Source organism: Cervus elaphus, chromosome 8 (assembly GCF_910594005.1).
Source record: "Cervus elaphus chromosome 8, mCerEla1.1, whole genome shotgun sequence".
NCBI classification, from domain to species: Eukaryota; Metazoa; Chordata; class Mammalia; order Artiodactyla; family Cervidae; genus Cervus; species Cervus elaphus.
The window spans coordinates 18660530-18682104 of record NC_057822.1 but is presented as its reverse complement, the minus strand read 5'-3'; positions in this window follow the sequence as shown (position 1 = coordinate 18682104).

Below are 21575 nucleotides of genomic sequence, written 5' to 3'. Positions count from 1 at the left end.
AATGGTTGAGTGTGGGAATGACTCCAAAAGAGGTTCAAGATAGCATTTGCTATTACTAGGGAGGATGTTTGTCAGAATATTTGTAAGGACATACTGAAGGCTGTAGGTTAGCAAACCTCTGAAAAACATCATTTTATATTGTAAAAGTGGAATATTCAAGGGACTTCCTGGCTGTCCAGTGGTTAAGGCATCTCCTTCCAATGCAGGTATGGGTTCAACCCCTGTGAGGGAGGTAAGATCCCTCATGCCTCGTGGCCCCCCCCCAAAAAAAAACAAACCCACAAAAGCAAACCATAAAACAGAAGCAATATTGTAACAAATTCAATAACAACTTTAAAAATGGTCCACATGGAAAAAGAAATCTTTTAAACAAATTGAAAGGTAGGATATTTGGCATAAGATGACCTGGACCCTCCTCCTAGTCACACCACTTATTAGAGTTGTGACATTGAGCAAGCTACATAATCTTTGCAACACACATTTGATAATTGGGAGTAATGGAAGCATTGCCCTCCACTCTCCCCCTTAAAAATAAATAAATAATGTATGAACTCTGACATTATGAGATAAATGTTAGATTTTATCTGTAAGCAGTAGAAAGGAAGGTTTCTCTAGTGGCTCAGTTGGTAAAGAATCTGCCTACAATGCAGGAGATGTGGGTTTGACCCCTGAGTCAGGAAGATCCCCTGGAGAGGGGAATGGCACCCATTCCAGTATTCTTGCCTGGAGAATCCCATGGACAGAGGAGCCTGGTGGGCTACGGTTCATAAGGTCACAAAGAATTAGACACAGCTAAAGTGACTTAGCGGCCAAAGTGACTTAGCATGCAGGCACAGAAAAGAAGGCTGCAAAAGTATATTTTGTCATTTGATGAATGGGCTTGTGGAGATAGATTTCATAAATTTTTATGACTGATTGAATGTGGAAAGAAAAATTACAGATGAATGAGAGGTATTAAGCCAGATTGAGAGGTTAATAGACTGTGGCAATAATGATATGAAGAGAAGGGAAAGATTGATTGAAGTTCATGTTGAGTTGGAGATGTCCACAGGACACAGAAGCAGAGATGTGCAGGGAGCATTGGGATGTGTAAGGAAAAGATCAGAACTAGAGAAAATATCTCTTTCCTCATGTCAACCTCTCTTTCAACATCTGTGGCTGAGAGATAATAAGTCTAAAACCGAAATGGCCACGGTTGTTGAAAACACAAAATTGATGTCAAGGGTGGAATAAAGAGAGATAAGAAGAGAAAATCACAGTCACAACATGAGGAATGTTCCAGAAGGAGAGATGAAACTAGTTAAAAAAAGTAAAGGTGAAAGACTAAAGAATAAAATTGGAACAGTGTTGGGGATGGAAGATAAAAGTGGGGAGGGAAGACTATGAGGGGACAAAGTAGGGGTCAGAAATTGTGCAAAACATGAAAGATTAGTACTGAAGATGACTTTTATGAAAGGACATTAAATTGGGTGATTTCCACAGACTGACTTCAGTTTGGTAATGTTAATAGAATAAATCAGATTGCAAGATCCTACAATGCAAGCAAACATCTGAGGAAAGGTGTTTTGATCATTATTTCAGGAACGTTGATAGAAAGTGGAGGTCATGGTTGCAGTGTTAGTGGAAGAAGAAAGAAGCACATTAGGAAAATATCAAATAATCTAGAGTTTACTGCATTCTCTTATACTAGCAGCACAGAGTACAGCATAGAAAATGGTTATACGAGACAAAAAGATGGCAGATTTGGTGCTCAAAGGCTGGTGTTAGTGGGCCTGTGAGTAATTTTATCAATCATCTCTTATCAAACCCATGAATCTCTGGACCTGCATGTTTCTCACATGTACACATTTTATGTCATCTTGAACAAAGTCAAAACAAGCAGTACGGATGCAGCCTCCTGATGATACACTATTGTTCTTCCACCTCATGTCTGGTCAGGCTGTGTTGGCATTTGTCAGAAGGTGCAAGAAGCCTTGTAAGCCCTCTTATCCCGAGCAGAGAAACCAGCATCCCAGGAGAACTGCTCTGTGGAAAACAACAGAAGGTTAAGGAAGAAAAGACATTGTTTTGAAAAACATTGGGTCCAGTTATTTTTGCTTTTGGTGCCCAGATGAAAAGCTTTCAAGATGATGTCAGCATGATTAAGATGTCCCGGGTAGTGAATGTCACACAAGAAGATGAACAAAGTTTGACTTAAAGGAAATGTGAGCACGAGTGTTGTTGCTGTCCATCCACCAAGTCGCGTCCAACTCTCTGTGACCCCATGGACTGCTCCCCTGTCCTTCACTATCTCCTAGAATTTGCTCAAACTCATGTCCATTGAGTCAGTGATGCTATCCAACAGTCACATCTTCTGTTTTCCCTTTCTCCTGCCCTCAGTCTTTCTCAGCATCAGGGTCTTTTCCAATGAGTCAGCTCTTCACATGAAGTGACCAAAGTACTGGAGCTTCAGCTTCAGCATCAGTCCTTGCAATGAATATTCGGGGATGGTTTCCTTTAGGATTGACTGGTTTGATCTTTGGGCTGTCTAAGGGACTCTCGGGAGTCTTCCCCAGCATCACAGCTGGAAAGCTTCAATTCAGTGACCAACTGGCATATCCAGCTCAGATTTTTGAGCATACTGGGAATTATCCAGATGGGCCCTATATGCAGTCGTGTGTGTTCTTGTAGGAGCAAGGCAGTGTGAGATTTAACCACGTGCAGAGGTGGAGAAGGACCAGAGGGAGACTTGAAGATGAGGACCCTGAAGTGATGCACCCACAAGTCCAGCAGTGCTGGTGCCCACCGGAAGCTGGAATAACCGGGAGCAGATTCTCCTCTAGTGCTGCTGGAGGGAGCACAGCCCCGCTGTGACCTGGGCTTTGAACTGCTGACCTCTGGAAAAGAGAGAAATAAATTTTGTTGTTTTAAATAGTTTGTAATCACTTGTTACTTACACCAGCCCTGGGAAACATACACTGAGTAACTTGTTGAGAGTTCCATATAACATCCAGAGCCAAGTCCCAGAACTTTCTGATTCCAATGTTTAGGCCCTGCTTGAGCAAAGTTTAGTATTTCCAAGATTAGTGAAGAAGAGGGATAGGATAGATGGACCATTGAAGGACAAAAGATAACTGGTTCATCCTTCACTCACTCAATCACTATAAAGCATCTCTTTCCAGAATTCTTTCCTTTAGAAAATGATGTGTTAAATGGATCCCCCTACTTCCTGTCCTCCAACCCATTTCTTTTGACTTTGGAGTGATCTTCAAGGAAATTTAAGGAAAGTTTCACAGGTAAACTTAACTCTTCTGCCCACTTTCTCACCTAGTACAGTTGTTAAAAAAAAAAGTAGGTGATGAATTTGACTTTATCCCCCCTTTGCAAACACCTGGCAGATGCAATATGGGTAGAAAATGAATTCAGCTGGAGTGTGGGTGGTCTTTAACATTTTTGCTGAGAACACATCACAAAAGGATCTCTGATCAAATTAGGCTAACTCCTAAATTTTAAAGCAAGTTTTAAGTAATTCCTTATCTTTCAGAGCTAACCATTTCCCAAATTATATTTATGGTGATCAGTCAAATAGTCATAGATTATAGTCATTAGAAATCTGTTTCAAGTATAGTAAAATGTGATAGGCCTGAGGATTGGGGAGTTTGAAATTAGAATAAACCATCTTTTTACTAAGATACACAGGGTGACATGCACAGCAAACTGAAGCATGCTCATCATATTTATTATGTTGGAATTTGTAGTTGTTTGGGACTTCCAAGGTGGCCCTAGTGGTAAAGAATCCCCCTGCCAATGCAGGAGATACAAGAGACTCAGGTTCGATCTCTGGGTCAAGGAGATGCCCTGGAGTAGGAAATGGCACCCTCCAGAAGTAATCTTGGCAGGAGAATCCCATCAACAGGAGAGGCTGGTGGAATACAATCCATGGGGTTGCAAAAGAGTCAGACATGACTGAGCATCTGAGTGCCATGGTTGTTTGAAAAGAGTCTGAACCCCTGTTATTCTATCAATTGTTCATTCATTCAATAAACAGCTATTACAAACTTGTCAGATGCTTGGTCTTTGTGGTATGATTAAATGGCATGTCATGACACCCCACAGGTACCCTCATTTAGTTTACTCACCAGTAGAGCATGAAGATCATTAAAATACATCCTTATTTCCTGTTCTAAAAATCAGTCATCACACTGAAGCACGGAGTCATCAGTTCAGAATCCATGAGGTTTCCCAGAATCTACACTCACTCTCATGAGTCTACCATCAGTTTCCCAACCTCAGAACATAAATTCTGACTCAGTTTTCTACCCAGCAAAGTGAGGAGAAAAATCAGCGGTAGTGTAAGACAGATGTGGGGATCAAATGAACATAAGTATTTCAATAAAGTTTGAAAATATTTTTATGAAAGACTTGGCAGATCCCAACTATACTTTACAAGAGCAAGACAAATGATATCAGAAATCATTCCAATTTCCATGAAAATTGAACCGTATTTTATTTTTTCCCCAACTTTTTTGAAGTATAATTAACTAATACAATTTTATCTATTTAAGGTGTACAATAGGGCTTCCCTGGTGGCTCAGCGGTAATGAATCCACCTGCAATGCAGGAGACTTACAGGAGATGTGGGTTCGATCTCTGGGCCAGGAAGATCCCCTGGAGAAGGAAACAGCAACCCACTCCAGTATTCTTACCTGGAGAATTCCATAGAGAGAGGAGCCTGGAGAGCAACCAAACAACAACAACAAAGGTATACCATGTGCTTATTTTATATACATATACATTTTGAAATGGCTACCATAGTCAAGCTAATTATATCCATTGCCTCACATAATTCTTTGTGTGCGTGTGTGTGTGTGTGTGTGTGTATGATGAAAACACCTAAGATCTACTCTTTTAGCAAATGTCAAGCATATAAAATAGTATAATTATAATCACCGCTGTATACTGGATCCTCAGAATGTTTACATCTTATAACTGAAAGCTTTGTACCCTTTGGCTAACATCTCCCCATTTCTCTCACCCCTACATGCCCTTTATTCTTTGACATATTTAGGCTGAACTATAGGGCTACACATTGTTGACCTGAAAAAAATAGATTGTCAGTTACTTCTCTAGCAAAGATGTGTTTATTTGAAATCAGCAGAAAATTACAATTGAGGGTTTGCAACCATGGGAAGCCACATGCTGGCAAGAAAAAGAGAGAGCTTTCCTAGAGGAAAAGGAAAGTTGGAAGGGCCATAGTAGATAAAGAGTTCATGGTCTTTCATTAGCTGAGTCCTTGCCAGGAAGGAAGAGTCTTTCTTCTTCCTGTTGGGCTCTGCTCTTGTTGGGTTCTGCTCACAGGATGTGAGGGCACCCACTTTGGGTCACCCAACTCTTTTTAAATAAAGATCATTGATTGTTGTTTTTCAATGGCTAAGTCATGTCTGACTTTTGATGACCCCATGGACTGCAGCACACCAAGCTTCCCTGTCTCCACTATCTCCTAGACTTTGCTCAAATTCGTGTCCATTAAGTCAATGATGCTATCTAACCATCTTCTGCTGCCTCTTTCTCCTTCTGTGCTCAATCTTTCCCAGCATCAAGGTCTTTTCCAGTGAGTCAGATCTTCACATCAGGTGGCCCAAGTATTGGAGCTTCATATTTCACCAAGTGTAGAGAAGTATTCTCTTGTATGTAAACTGGAAGAATTAATAAGGTATCCTTATAGCTACCAACTCCTCTCCTGAGCCATACTGACTATGTCCCCCCATGTCTTCATCACCAACACCCACCATGATGCTGGAGTCATCTTGACTGTGGTATTACATTTGGATGCAATGAGTTAAACTCATGTCGTGTTTCCGCATAGCATAAGACTACTTCTTTCTCTAAGAGCTGCATATTTGCCACAGAATTGTTATTCTGGCAGCCAATTGGATTTTGGATGGACAGCTGACTCAAATTATGCCAATTAATGCTATTAATGGGGTTTCTCTGTTGGCTCAGATCGTAAAGAATCTTCCTGCAGTGCAGAAGACCCAGGTTCAGTTCCTAGGGAAGATCCCCTGGAGAAGAAAATGGCTACCCACTCCAGTATTCTTGTCTAGGAAATTCCGTGGGCATAGGAGCTTGGAGAGCTATTTGGAACTAGAGCTGAACTAGTTAGTTCTAGTCCAATCAGTTTGACATGGACTCTTCAAAGGGAGCAGATGAGCCTAAGAAGCTCTTGGTGATCACACCCTGCCTGCCATATACAGAAAGGGCAACGCAGCCTGTCCGCTCAGTCCAGGAGGCAGAGATAAGACACAAGCGTAGCAATGACAGTTTTACAGATCATTCCTGGCCCTGGTTCCCATACTGCCAGACATTCCTGAGTTCTGAAAGATAACCTTGCTTCTTTTTAACGAGTTCCCATCTCACAGTCAGCCAGCTAGCTGGTTTCTGTTACTTGCACATCTTGACTGAGATTCCCAGGATATATTTTCCCAAATGCTAAAATATGTAATGTTTATAGCACAGCACTATTCCTTCTGTGAACCTTCTCTTCACACAATTTCACATTCCTTCTGTGAGAAAAACTGTTTCAAGTTTCAAATAGTGACTCATATATATTTTGAAGAACTTGTCTTTAAAATACAAGGACTACCTGTTCCGCTTTTACTATTATTTGCGCTTCCCTTTTAAACAAGTACAAATACTTGTTTTTTTAACTTTATAAAAATGACATGAGATAGAGTTAATAATGTTTCTACCTAAGCTGACAGGACAACTTGGATTGAAATCAGACTCGTTCTGACTGAACAGAGGTTTTCTAAAAGCCACTAAAAACAGTAGTAAAAATGTTTTATAAAGAAAAACGAAGAAGTCAAGTCAAGTTCATTATGTTTCTAGAAGGATCACACCACCTTTGTCTCTAGTTTCATGACTAAAAAACTTTCAAAATAATAAGTGTTCAACCTGGAGATTTTTTTTTTTTTTAACTGATAATTTCTTCGCAAATTGACCCAGAGTTCTCAACAGGCTGGTGCCCCTGGGTGAGTAATTTCCCGGTTAGGTAATTTAGCTCAAGGACTGCATTCTTTGCATGCTTCCCAGGTTCTCTGGGTCTCCATCTGCAAAGGCTCTTGTTTTCAACTCCATGAAGTCTTTCATTCCAGCAAAGCTTCATGCCTTGTAGCCAGGAGGCTGGCAGAATCTTGTCACTTCTCCTGGCATGAGCTGCCAGGGTTCCACATGGCCACAAGCTGAGCAGAGATGTGAACTCATTTGAAATGTTTATTATGTTTTATGATTTTAATTCATTTCCTGCTCCTGTAAAGTTACCAAGCTATTTACTGGAATATGAAAGCGTACAGGAGACTTCCAGTGATGAAGTAATTAATGTTTTTGGTAAAAGTTTTCAAAGTTTTCCAGTTACTCCCTCATCAAAAAGAAACATTCACATTGGATGCAGAGAACGTTAGCTCTGCCTGACAGTACTTGAGAAAAATGCAGGGTTTCTGAAAGAACTTTCAAAGGACTCAGGGGTAAAAGACTCTTTGAATAAAATTCCTTTTATGAAACCTAAAAAAAAAAAGCAAAAAGCTATAGATTTCTTCCACTTAGTGAGATACATAGAGAGGTGTGCATGCTTGCGTGCTCAATTGCTTCAATCCAACTCTTTGAGACCCCATGGACTATAGCCCTCCAGGCTCCTCTGTCCATGGGATTGTCCAGGCAAGAATACTGGAGTGAGTTGCCAGGTCCTCCTCCAGGGCATATTCCCGACCTAGGAATTGAACCTGCGTATTAACACCTTATGAATGCAGCCCTAGCACTGTTCAATCAGTGACACAATTTAAAGTTTATTCCTGATCAGCCCTTCAACCTCTTTCCTTTTATTATAAAATATGTTCATTTTTTATATCTATGTATAGAGAAGCAAATACAATAATATTTTATAACTTCACTTCACAAGCAACTTTATTCATAGCAATAGTAAAAGGAAAATATACACTGTATTAGAAAAATGCAAACATTTAAGTACAAAGTAAAAAAAATAAAAACCCCTTATCCATTTTGTTTCTTGCATCCCCAAAGTAGTACTAGAAGTAGTTTTTTATCATTAAAAAAAAAAAAAAAACCAGTTAACACAAGTTGAGTGTTATGCTGTGCTTAGTCTCAGTCGTGTCAGACTCTTTGTGACCCCAAGGACTGTAGCCCGCCAGGCTCCTCTGTCCATGGGATTCTCCAGGGAGGAATACTGGAGTGGGTTGCCATTCCCTTCTCCAAGGGATCTTCCCTACCCAGGGATTGAACCCAGGTCTCCTGCATTGCATGTGGTTTCTTTACCAATTGAGTCATTGAGGAAGATAAAAAGCAAATAACTGACATCTTTCCATTTTACAAATTATGACCTGTTTTCATTATTATTCCTTAAAAACATGTATTTATATCAGTTTGACCTAGTCATTGCTAATACTTCTCTCTCCTCTTCCTCACCCCTATCCTGAAGACTCCTGCCAGCTTCCATAATTTTTTGAGCAGCTTCAACTTGGTTGCAAACTCAAGGCGAGAGTTTAGTGTTTGCACATTGAGTGTGATGTTTTTGGTAGATATGTTTCATTTGACTGAGGAAGTTTCCTTCTATTCCTAATTTTCTGGGCTTTAATATGAGGCTATTGAGACTCATATGGTGTTTTCCTTTATCTTGCTAAGACAGTGACCTACTTTTATCGAGTTTTGAATGCTAGTCTCATCCTGCAAGATTTTCTGATATAATTATTAATGATAATCATATATTATTCCTTAAAAATATTATTGGATTTGATTTATTATAATTCTCTTTAGGATTTTTGCCTATAGTCATGAGAAATAATAGCCTGCAATTTTTCTTGCAATATTCTTGTCAGTTTTATTATCCAGGTCATGCAAACCTGAAAAATGAATTGGGAAGTTTTATATCTTATTCTATTTACTGTAAGAATTTATGCAACATTTGAGTTATTTCCTCTTAGACTGTTTGAAAGTGTTCACCAGTGAAGCTATGTATACCATAAATTATGTTTGTGAAAAAAATATTAATTTTGTATTCAACTTATTTAATAGTACAGGAATATTCATATTTATTATTCCTTCTCATTCAGTTGCTTTGTTTGTCAAGTGATTTGTCCATTTCTTCTACATCATAGAATTTATTGGTATAAAGTTGTACATAGTTGTGGTTGGTTGAATTGTGGCTCCAATGATTCTTCTGCCTCTCTCTGCATTCACTTGTTATGTTCTCCTGGCTGGGCACAGCCCTATCAGCTGAAATCCTGCAGACCCACAGACATATAGAAACAATAAATGATTACAGTTTTAAGCCACCGAGATTTAGGATGAATTATTTTACCCTAGTCAACCAATAAGACAACTTCCTATAATTAGTTTTGCAAATGTATGTGAAATGGATAATTTATCTTCTTCTTAATCACTCTTGCTAGAGATTTAACAAGTTTATTGATTTAAAAAAAAAAAACTTTTTTTTTTTCTATTGTGCACCTGGTGTTTTAAATCTTCTCTAGTTGCGATGAGCAGGGGCTACTCTTCATTGCGGACTTTTCATTGTGGTGGCTTCTCTTGTTGCCTGGAGCACAGGTTCTAGTGAGTGGGCTTCAGTAGTTGGAGCACATAAGCTCAGTAGTTGCTGCATATGGTCTCTAGACCACAGGCTCAGTAGTTGCACTGTGCAGGCTTAGTTGTCCCACAGTATGTGGAATCTTCCCGGACCAGGGATCAAATCCATGTCCCCAGCACTGGCAGGCAAATTCTTAACTACTGGACCACCAGGGAAGCCCTTGATGTTTCTCTTAATTCAATATTTGCTTTGATTTATTCTCCCAGTTTACAACCTTATTACATGCATGTCACACATTTTTGTTGTGTCCTAAATTCCATTTATATTCTTTTTCCTTCATGCATAAATATGCATGCTTTCTGAAGACATGCCTTCCAGTTCACTAGACCTTTGCTCTGCTGATATTTCATTACAGCCATCTACTCAATTGTTAGTTTCAGTCTTGTATTTAACTGTTCTCAAATTTCCATTTGACAGTTTTGATGGATTCTGAGTCTCTCTTGGAATTCTCCAAATTTTCTTCTATTTTCTTGACATATTGACTCTTATTATTTTAAATATTCTGCCTAAAAACTCCAGCATCTGAATTATCTATGGATATGTTTCTATTTATTTATATTTTTCTTCGTCTCCAGTTTGTCTTTCTGTATTTTGACAAGTTTCCTATTTTTGATTAGACATGTGAGTAAAAATTAAAGTGTTTCCCTTCAAAAATGTTTTGCTTTCTGATAAAGGTAGATAGATGTCCAATGGACCACCTTGGTCTTATTGAAGGTTATTTGGTGTTTTGGTAGGTATGGGCTATTTCAATATTGACTTTTTTTCCCTAGGGCATAGTCCTTCTGAGGTCTCAGGAGAAAGCTTGAGTTGTTTACCAAACCCAATGTCTCTAGTAGAATAATGACCCCCCCTCAAATATCCATTTTCTAATTTCCAGAAAGTATGAATATATTAGGTTATATTGCAAGCTCTAATTAAGTTTGCAGATCAAATTACATTTGGCAATCAGTTGACCTTGATATGGAGGGAATATCCTGAATTACCTGGATGAACCCAGTAAAATGACAGGCATTCTCATTAGTGGAAAGAAAGGTGGACGAGAGATATGGAAGCAGGAGAAAGATTTGAGAAGCAATGGTGACTCTGAAGGGGGTCATGGGCCAAAGAATATGCGTAACCTCTTGAAGCTGGAAAAGATAAGAAGATGGATCTCCCATGAAATATCTGGGAAGAAATGCTGCCCTTCTGACTGTTTGGTTTTAGCTCACTGAGATCATTTTAGACTTTTGATTTCTGGAACAGTAAGATAATAAATTTGTATTGTTTTCAGACTTTAGGTTTGTGGACAATTATTACAGCAGCAATAGGAAACTAATACCCATCACTAAGGACTAAACTGCTACCTCCCAAAACACTGAAGCCCTAAGCCCCAGTGTGATGGTCAGAACTTTTAAAAGTAATTAGATTTAGATGATGGAGAAGGAAATGGCAACCCACTCCAGTATTCTTGCCTGGAGAATCCCTGGGCTGCCGTCTATGAGGTTCCACAGAGTTGGACATGACTGAAGCAACTTAGCAGCAGCAGCAGCAGATTTAGATGAATTCATGAAATCGGAGCCCTTATAAGAAGAGACACCAGAGACCTTTCTTCCTTTCTCTCTGCTGTGTGAGAACACAGCAAGAGGGCAGCCATCTATAGACCTGAAGGAGAAGCCTCACCATGAGCTGATCATGCTAGCACCCTGAATGTGGACTTCCATCCTCCAGAACTGTGAGAAAATTCCTTGTTTAAGCCACCCAGTCAACTGCATTTTGTTATGGCAGCCTGAGCAGACTAGGAAATGCATTAAGTTCTTGCTGTTGCTCAGTTGCTAAGTCATGTTTGACTCTCCGACCCCAAGGTATAGCACGCCAGGCTCCTTTACCCTCCACCATCTCCTGGAGTTTGCTCAAATTGTTGTCCATTGAGTCAGTGATGCTAGCTAACCATCTCATCCTCTGCCGGCCCCTTTTTCTTTTGCCTTCAATCTTTCCCAGCATCAAGGTCTTCTTTTCAAATCAGTCAATTCTTTTCAGGTGGCCAAAGTATTAGAACTTCAGCTTCAGCCTCTATCCTTCCAAAGAATATTCAGGGTTGATTTCCTTTAGGATAGACTGGTTTGATCTCCTTAAAGTCCAAGGGACTCCAAAGAGTCTTCTCCAGCACCTCAAATCAAAAGCATCTATTCTTAGATGGATGCAGTTTCTCATTCCTCAGCATCAGGAAGTTATTGAAATATCTACTTATCTCTTTTGCCTTCCAAATTCTGTGTCCTGAGGGATTTCTTAGAATCTTACCCTGAATGTACATACGTCTTAGGAGTCCGCTCCTAGCTTATCAACATCTCCCACTAGAGTGGTCCTTTTGTTACAAATGATGAACCTACACTGACACATCATCATTATCCAAAGTCCATAGTTTTCAATCGGATTTACTTTTAGTATTGTACATTCTGTGGGTTTAGACAAAATACATAATGACATATATCCACCATTACAGTATTATACAGAGTTTGATAGAGTTCACTACCCTAAAAATCCTGTGTTCCACTTACCCATCCCCTCCCTTACAATCCCTGTTAACCACTGATCTTTCTCCTGTCTCCACAGTTTGCCTGTTCTAGAATATCATATAAATGGAGTCATACAGTATTTAGTCTTTTCAAATTGGTTTTCTTCCATTTAATAATATGAATTTAAGGTTCCTACATAAGTTTTCGTTTGAGAGTTTATTTCTCTTTAGTACTGAATAACATTCTGTTGTCTGGATGTACCCTCCCTCGGTTCAATAGAATGGATAGGACATTTGCTACAATGGCTCACAGAACTCAAGGAAGCTCTTAATTACATCATACTTGCTCATTATATAACAGAGGATGATACACAGGATGAGGACTGGAAGGATTCCAAGCACAGGAGCTTCTGTCCCCGTGAAGTTGCTGTCTGCCACCCTCCTGGCACATGGATGTTTTCATTTAGCCATAAGTTCACCAAATCCTGTAGTTAAGAGACCTTTGTGGAGGCTTCATTATATAGGCATAATCAATTTATCAGTTCAATATCCAGCTCCTCTCCTTTCCATGAGGATTGGGCTCAAAGTTTCGAGTATCTAACCATGACTTCTTGGTGAACAGCCTTCTATTCTGAAGCTATCAGGAGGCTACCAAGATATATTCCTATCGCATGAGACATTTCAAGGAGTTTAGGAGACCAAATAACAGTATAATAGATGCTGTTACTACCTCTGTGATTTAAGAAGTTACAAAGGCTTTAGGAATTCTGGTCAGGAGCCAGGGACAAAGACCAATATATATACATATACATATATATATATAGTCTGTTGTTTAGTCGTCAAGTTGTGTCTGACTCTTTGCAACCCCATACATAGTACATAGCCCACCAAGCTCCTCTGTTGAGGGGATTTCCTAAGCAAGAATACTGGAATGTGTTGCCTTTTCCTTCTCCAGGGGATCTCCCCAACCCATAGACCAAACCCACGTCTCTCTCTTCTCCTGCTTCACAGGCAGATCCTTTACCCCTGAGGCACCTGGGAAGCCCCGTATTTCTTATTACATCACAATAACACAATCACAGTTTGGAGATAAGAAATTCTTGCTCTGTTAGTTACAGAACTGGAGAATCTCACCCCAGCACAAATCTCTTTTTATACTATTAGAACTTGGAAACTTATCCTATAATGCACCTCCTGCCAGGTTTCATTTTGACTGAGCACATACATTTTTTGATACATACATTTCCTTATGCTTCCTTAGTAGCTCAGACGGTAAAGCATCTGCCTGCAATGCAGGAGACCTGGGTTCAATCACCGAGTTGGGAAGATCCCCTGGAGAAGGAAATGGCAACCCATTAAAGTATTCTTGCCTGGAGAATTCCATGGACAGGGGAGCCTGGCGGGCTACAGTCCATGGGGTCACAAAGAGCGGGACACGACTGAGCGACTAAGCATGCACATACAGTTCCTAATGGACTTTTAAAGCATTCTGAATAAAGCATTCTGATTGTGATTTCAGGTACCTTTATGGGATGCTGCAGTAATTTTCATTCTCAAATCACATTCCTGGTTATGAATGGGTTATTTCTTTTAAAGATCCAGCTTGTTTTATTTCAGTGGCCCTTTAGATTTTAAGATTTTAGAATAATCTTCTCTGTTATATAAGACCCTAAGCTAGCTGCTAAATAGCAATGACATTGTTAGACCCTAGAAGCTTGTGTCTTCCAAAAGCAGGGATGTACTTTCACCATTCTAGGTGTTTGTGAGAAGGAATGCTTTTCTAAACAAATGAGGGAGGTGGGTAGAAGATTGTTTTTTTTTTTTTTAACTAAAAGCCATTCTGTTATAGTGGGAAAAGGTGAAAAAGATGGTGGCATATGGTAGCAAAAAAACACAAGATCCAAAATGTTAAAGAAAAGACCTGTAGTAGTTTTTAACTAAGGTTTTTTTCTAACATATTCAAAAATGAAATTCCATAAAGGGAAATAAATAAAATGTTACTGTTGTGAATATAAATATGGATCATAAAAGAACACCAAAAGGGAGAAATAGCATGTAAGATACTTGAGATTCATAAAACATACTTTGATAAAAATGAATTGTTGTGTACTGAAACATATTGATATATCTTGTGTTGTGTATCCCTTATATCTAGTGAAAATTTTGAAATAAAAGCCCTAGTGATACATAACTTAATTTTCAATATTAAAGCATGTCTTAGTCTTTCTATCATTTCAATATTATTTTTACTCTAAAATAAAATATATTTTATATCAAGAAAAAAACAAACCCTCTTTATATCCATTTTGAAACACTAGAGAGGATAATTTCTAAATTATATTCGGATAATATCAGGTCTTTTTCTGTCAGCAGATCTTTTTTATTTAGTTTCATGGCATAGACAAGAAAAATTCTCTGCAGTTTCTGGAAACATCAGGGCTTATTCTCCATTAGGGTTTAATACCATCATTATAAAGGATGCCTTTTATTTTGAGAAATCCATTTTTCCTTAGTAAAACAACTGCATAACTATATTTAGTTTGAATTAAACTACTCTAAATCTCCATATATCTTCTCACACTCTACATTACAACTCATTTCCATTTCATTCCATATTCTTGTGTCTCTATGTTTTTAAAATCTTAATTCTTCAAACAGTCACTTTCATGTGTAGCTCAGATCACTCTTCCTTCATTTCAGATTCCTACTGAAATAAATGTGTATTTTTATTTTGTCTTTCTAGCTTGCCACAAGTAGTGATAAAAGCATTTGATCGAGGTTTCACTACCTTCCTTTGCAGCAATTATTATGTGCTGTAATAAGAACCCAATGGTTAATGTACTTAATCCGTACACAATCTGTTAAAGACATACTATATATCAAGCACCTGACTTGGTGCTTCATATACTTTGTTTCTAAAGGCATGAAGACTACAAGCTATTTAGAAACACAGGAAAATAATTTCATAAGGTATTTAATAAATTCATTTATATTTATATTTCTGCTTTATTGACTATGCCAAAGCCTTTGACTGTGTGGATCACAATAAACTGTGGAAAATTCTGAGAGAGATGGGAATACCAGACCACCTGACCTGCCTCTTGAGAAACCTGTATGCAGGTCAGGAAGCAACAGTTAGAACTGGACATGGAACAACAGACTGGTTCCAAATAGGAAAAGGAGTACGTCAAGGCTGTATATTGTCACCTGCTTATTTAACTTATATGCAGAGTACATCATGAGAAATGCTGGGCTAGAAGCACAAGCTGGAATCAAGATTGCCAGGAGAAATATCAATAATCTCAGATATGCAGATGACATCACCTTTATGGCAGTAAGTGAAGAAGAACTAAAGAGTCTCTTAATGAAAGTGAAAGAGGAGAGTGAAAAAGTTGGCTTAAAGCTCAACATTCAGAAAACTAAGATCATGGCATCTGGTCCCATCACTTCATGGCAGATAGATGGGGAAACAGTGAAAACAGTGGCTGACTTTATTTTTGGGGCTCCAAAATCACTGCAGATGGTGACTGCAACCATGAAATTAAAAGATTCTTACTCCTTGGGAGGAAAGTTATGACCAACCTAGACAGCATATTAAAAAGCAGAGATATTACTTTGCCAACAAAGGTCCGTCAGGTCAAGGCTATGGTTTTTCCAGTGGTCTTGTATGGATGTGAGAGTTGGACTATAAAGAAAGCTGAGCACCGAAGAATTAATGCTTTTGAACTGTGGTGTTGGAGAAGACTCTTGAGAGTCCCTTGGACTGCAAGGAGATCCAACCAGTCCATCCTAAAGGAGATCAGTCCTGGCTGTTCATTGGAAGGACTGATGTTGAAGCTGAAACTCCAATACTTTGTTTGGCCACCTGATGTGAAGAGCTGACTCATTGGAAAAGCCCCTGATGCTGGGAAAGATTGAGGGCAGGAGGAAAAGGGGACGACAGAGGTTGAGATGGTTAGATGGCATCACCGACTTGATGGACATGGGTTTGGGTAGACTCCGGGAGTTGATGATGGACAGGGAGGCCTGGCATGCTGCAGTTCATGGGGTTGCAAAAACTCGGACACGACTGAGCGACTGAAATGAACTATATTGGTGTAAAGTAGTAAAGTATCTGTAAAGTAAAGTAGTGAAGTAAAGTATTTAGTAGTAAAGTACTAAAGTACAGTACTTTAGTATCTGTATCAGTGAAGGATCAGTAGTAAAGAATCTTCCTGCAATGCAGGAGAGGCAGCAGGAGCTGCAGGTTCTATCTCTGGGTCGGGAAGATCCCACGGAGTAGGAAATGGCAACTCCCTCCAGTATTCTTGCCTGGAAAATCCCCTAGACAGAGGAGCCTGGTGACTGGCAGTTTAAGATCCATGACTTAGCGACTAAACAACAACTTTACCCTTTGGATGATATAAGATACAGAGGAACCAAAAATTCTAATATCATAATATTATTCTTCATCTATGAAAAGCTTCCTGGTGGCTCAGACGGTAAAGCGTCTATCTGCAGTGCTGGAGACCCGGGTTCGATCCCTGCGTTGGGAAGATCCCCTGGAGAAGGAGATGGCAACCCATGCCAGTACCCAGTACTCTTGCCTGGAAAATCCCAAGGACAGAGGAGCCTGGTAGGCCATAGTCCATGGGGTCGCAAAGAGTCGGACACGACTGAGCGACTTTACTTACTTACTTATGAAAAGCTTTAAAATGGGAAAGGGAGGTCTGCCCTCTGATGTAGCCCACATCTTGTGGCTATGAAGTATTTATAGAGTTTAATAACATGCCAATAAATTTTATTTTTAAATGAACACAAATCCTTGCCTAACATTTATGAGTAGTATTTAAATTGTCAATTAAAATATTATAAAATTTTATTTCATGTTAAATATTCAACAAAGCATCAACAATTCTAAGTATATGTCAGAAATAACATTAAAAAAAAAACATAATGTTGAGACAAGCTGCCTGGAATCAGACACTTTGAGTATGTGTTTTCCTTCACTACTTAGAAGCTTCTTAATTTAGTTACTTCACATCTTGGTGACTCCATAACCATATTTCTTAAATGTCATATACAATAATATGCATATCAGTAGATTGATATGAAGATTAAATGAATTAATACATATGGTAATAAATCACAGTGCCTGTGAGTTGAGTGAACCCTAAATAAATGTCATGCTTCATATTAACACTAGTGATCTGAGAATTGATAGGTCATTATCTTTAACTATCACTTTCTCATGTCTAATTTTGTTGAAATATTGCTCTTGGGTCAGCTTTTTATCCCCCTAAGGCTTTTTCTGGGAAAGATTGAGGGCAGGAGGAGAAGGGGGTGACAGAGGATGAAATGGTTGGATTGTATCATTGACTCAATGGACATGAGTTTGAGCAAACTCAGGGAGTTGGTGAAGGACAGGGAAGTCTGGCGTGCTGCAGTCCATGGGGTCCAAAGAGTTGGACATGACTTAGTGATTGGACAACACCAACAAAGGCTCTTAAAAACTTTCTAAATTTATTAACCCTGAATATTCATTGAAAGGACAGATAACTGAAGCTGAAGCTCCAATACTTTGACTACCTGATGTGAAGAATTGACTCACTGGAGAAGACCCTGATGGTGGGGAATACTGAGGGCAGGAGAGGAAGGGGGCTACAGAGGGTAAGATGGTTGAATGGCATCACCTGCTCAATGAACATGAGTTTGAGCAAACTGTGGGAGATAGTGAAGGACAGGGGAGCCTGGCGTGCTGCAGGTCATGGGGTCTCAAAGAGTCTGACATGACTTAGCAACTGAAAAACAATAATAGTGCAGAAGAATCAACACACTTCAGCCTCTCCAGCACTTACAGGGCAATAGACTTTAAAGTTATGCTGCCATAACTACATGAAAACCTTAATTTTTTCTACTCAGGCAGAGGTATCTATGGATAAGGAATTTATTTTAGGATATCTAGTAAACAGACATCCATCCAGCATTCTGCAAAGGAGTTTTACACACACATTCTCCATGTGCATTCTCCTAAGTATCTGTAGATGAGCGTTCTCTTCCTTCCACATTCCTTCCCTTCTATAAATGGGGAACTTTAGCAAGTTACCGGTGAAGTGAAGTGAAACTTGCTCAATCATGTTCAACTCTTTGTGAATTCATGGACTATACAGTCCATGGAATTCTCCAGGCCAGAATACTGGAGTGGATAGTTATTCCCTTCTCCAGTGGATCTTCCAAACCCATGGATTGAACCCAGGTCTCCCACATTGCAGGTGGATTCTTTACCACCTTAGCCACCAGAGAAACCATGAGTTACCAGTACCAAGGTCAACCTAGGATTTTCACCGTGTCATCGAACCCATACCTCTCACAGCTACCAACACACTTTTAAGGATCAGAGTAACCTTCTGGGCTCCACTTCCACCAACACAGGACTCAGGGAAGCCCCTGCTCACACAGGGTAAGATGAGGAGAAATGTGTGCCTAGACTTTGAAATGATTTCTCATAAGAAATAGCCAACATGAGGTTTTGTTTACTGAACTGCACTATCAACATTCGAAGCACAACACCAGGTCTACAGTTGTTTCAGACTAACCTGAGAACCCACATCACTTCTAGGGCTTTCCTAGTGGCTTAGCTGGTAAAGAATCCACCTGCAATGTGGGAGACCTGGATATGATCCCTGGGTTTGGAAGATCCCCTGGAGAAGGGAATGGCTACCCACTCCAGTATTCTTGTCTGGAGAATTCTATGGACTCCATAGTCCATGGGGTCACAGAATCGGACACAACTGAGTGGCTTTCATTTTCACTTTCTAGGGAGAAGTCAGTTCTTCTGCTAGAAAAGTACCTGAAGCATTAACTTTTTGGAAACACAACCTCTTTTTACATCAGAGTCTACTTTGTCTTCAATTCCATAATTTAAAATCAGATATTTGGAAGTATCTACATCTGTGCCAATCTGAAATCCAAAGTTTGCTCTTCCAGAAATCTGATCTAAAAATGCCAATATGTCATAAAGAATCATTATTAGTTTCCCCCTAAAATTATAAGTAAAATGTAAAGACAGAGATGCTGTGTCCATTGCAGAAACGTGGCTTCCATCCTCACCTCTACTTACTGACAATACATTTCTCCATGCAAACATCCCAGGTATCCTTCTTGTCCAAGATTTCATGCTCTATTATTGCTTCTCTTTCACGTAAAATTTTAATTTGCCTTTAAAATCCAATAAGAGATTTTAGATACAGCCTCATGAAGGTGCAATCTGAGCAGTTGCACAGAGCTCTGTGCTCAGAAGGATCCCATGTTCAATAAAACGCTTTGCTTATATGGTCTCGAAATTCTCAACTTTATTTTTGAAGTTGTCATTTGTAATTGAAGTATGATAAGATGATGACACACATGTTTGGTAGAGGATGACACTCGGTGTGCACATTCATGGATTCTGGATGCACCGTTCTGGGCATAGTACTTGCAAGATGTCAAGAACACAGAACTCCAAGGGACCTAGAATATGTGGGAACTCAGTGTGAATCAAAGAGAGTACAAACTAAGTGTGTTATGTCTGTAATGGAGTAGGTAGAAACACTGATAGCCGGGAGATGCCAAACTTTTGGTTCAAACCAGAACTTGTTTTGAATCCTTAAAGAAGAGAGTGCATTCTAGGAAATACAAATGGCCACAAAATCCTAATATACTTATATTTTCTTGTGTTACTTGCATGTATTAGCAGACCATCCATAGATGGAGCATCCCACAGTTCCTTTGCTTCTAGGACCTTCCTTGTGTATGCGAGTTCAATCATTTGTGTGCAACTCTTTTCGACCCCCTGGACTGTGACCCGCCAGTCTCCTCTGTCCATGGAATTTTCCAGACAAGAACACTGGAGTGGGTTGCCATTTCCTCCTCCAGGGTATCTTTCTGACCCAGGGATCAAACCTGTGTCTCCTGCATCTCGCGCATTGGTAGGTAGATTCTTACCCTTGCGCCACCTGGGAAGCCCAAGGTCCTTCTTACTCATCAGTAAACTGAAGGTAGAGAATGTTGGCAGAAATGTGTGCTTGTCAAGAAGGGCTATAAAAGCCGTTGAGTTAATTTTAAACAGCCTTCTCACCATTCTGGTAAGAATGCGATACATATGCATGTATGTGCTATGAAATAGGGATTGTGTCATTTTGACGATTCCACACACCAGTTAAATGCTCTAAAAATATGCAGGGAAAGCTGGCCTTGCACAGTATAAGGATGAACTGAAAAACCCATGCTAATAATTTAAATTTTTAATTTGTCTTTACTTAGAATGATTTTAACTAGCAAACAAAACACCATGACAAGTCAAGAGAGAAATCACAAAAGAAAAAGTTATATTCATCAGAACCTTAATGACACCTTTTTCCTGTTTTTAGATCAAGGGGCCGCCTGCATTTGCATTTTGTTCTGGATTGCGCAAGTGAGGAGGTCCACCATGACCAATAATGCATATTTCAAAGAGAATTATAATGAGTGTCTTTACTTCATTGCTTTCCAGAAAATTAATAATATAAAAGTTGCGAATATAGCTTCAATTCCACATAAACTAATAAAAACTCAATATGATTATTCATGAAAAATCTGAAATATGGCCTTTCTGATTGTATTGATTTGGTCCTTTTAAACTCCATAGCTCATTCAGTTGATTCCTCCACCACCACACCCCCCGTTATGTGATTTCAAAGCACATTACAATATTCATCAAAATATGCTACATCTTATCTTCTTTGTTCTCGTTATTGAGAAATGAAATGCTGTGGGATCCAGGAGGGAATTAAACTACAGATGGCTGTCTCCTTCCCAGAATCGATCTGTACCTGCTGTCCAGAAAGTGCCCAGAAGGTAGGATTCTGTTTTAACACCAGAGCTGAAGGCATACGGTGTGCACTCCTAGCATCAATCATTGTCCATCAGGGATGCATTTGTGTGGATGTGCAATTAATTTATTCCAGATTCCAAGAATCCCATTCAATCCTAGGTTTATCCCTTACCCCGGCTTATTTTTTTTTTTTCTGGCCTGAGAGGATCCCAAACCAAGTCCTTTAGTATTCTTGACTCTGCAGACTCCAATCTGAATCTACTTGCTTCCAACCCAGAACTCTGCACTATCTTGCATCACCATCTCTCTAAATGCCAAACCTGGTCCTCTGACTTAACGACTCAGCCTGGCTTGAAACCTCTCCAGCTTTATCCTGAGGTCTATCTGAGGTCATCTTTGCTCTCAGAACTTGAGGAAATAATCTAACCATACAGGCCAAAACATATCGCAGCAGTAAATTTAGGTACTGCATGTCTAAGGTGACCACAGGGGGGAAATGATGTACTGAACTAGGTGAAGGTGAAAATAGGGTAGGGCAAGAAGGAAGATGGAAGTGATAAAGGGCATCTTTTCAGAATTTCCCCTGTGTCATTCGGTCACTCAACTGACTGGGTGACTAC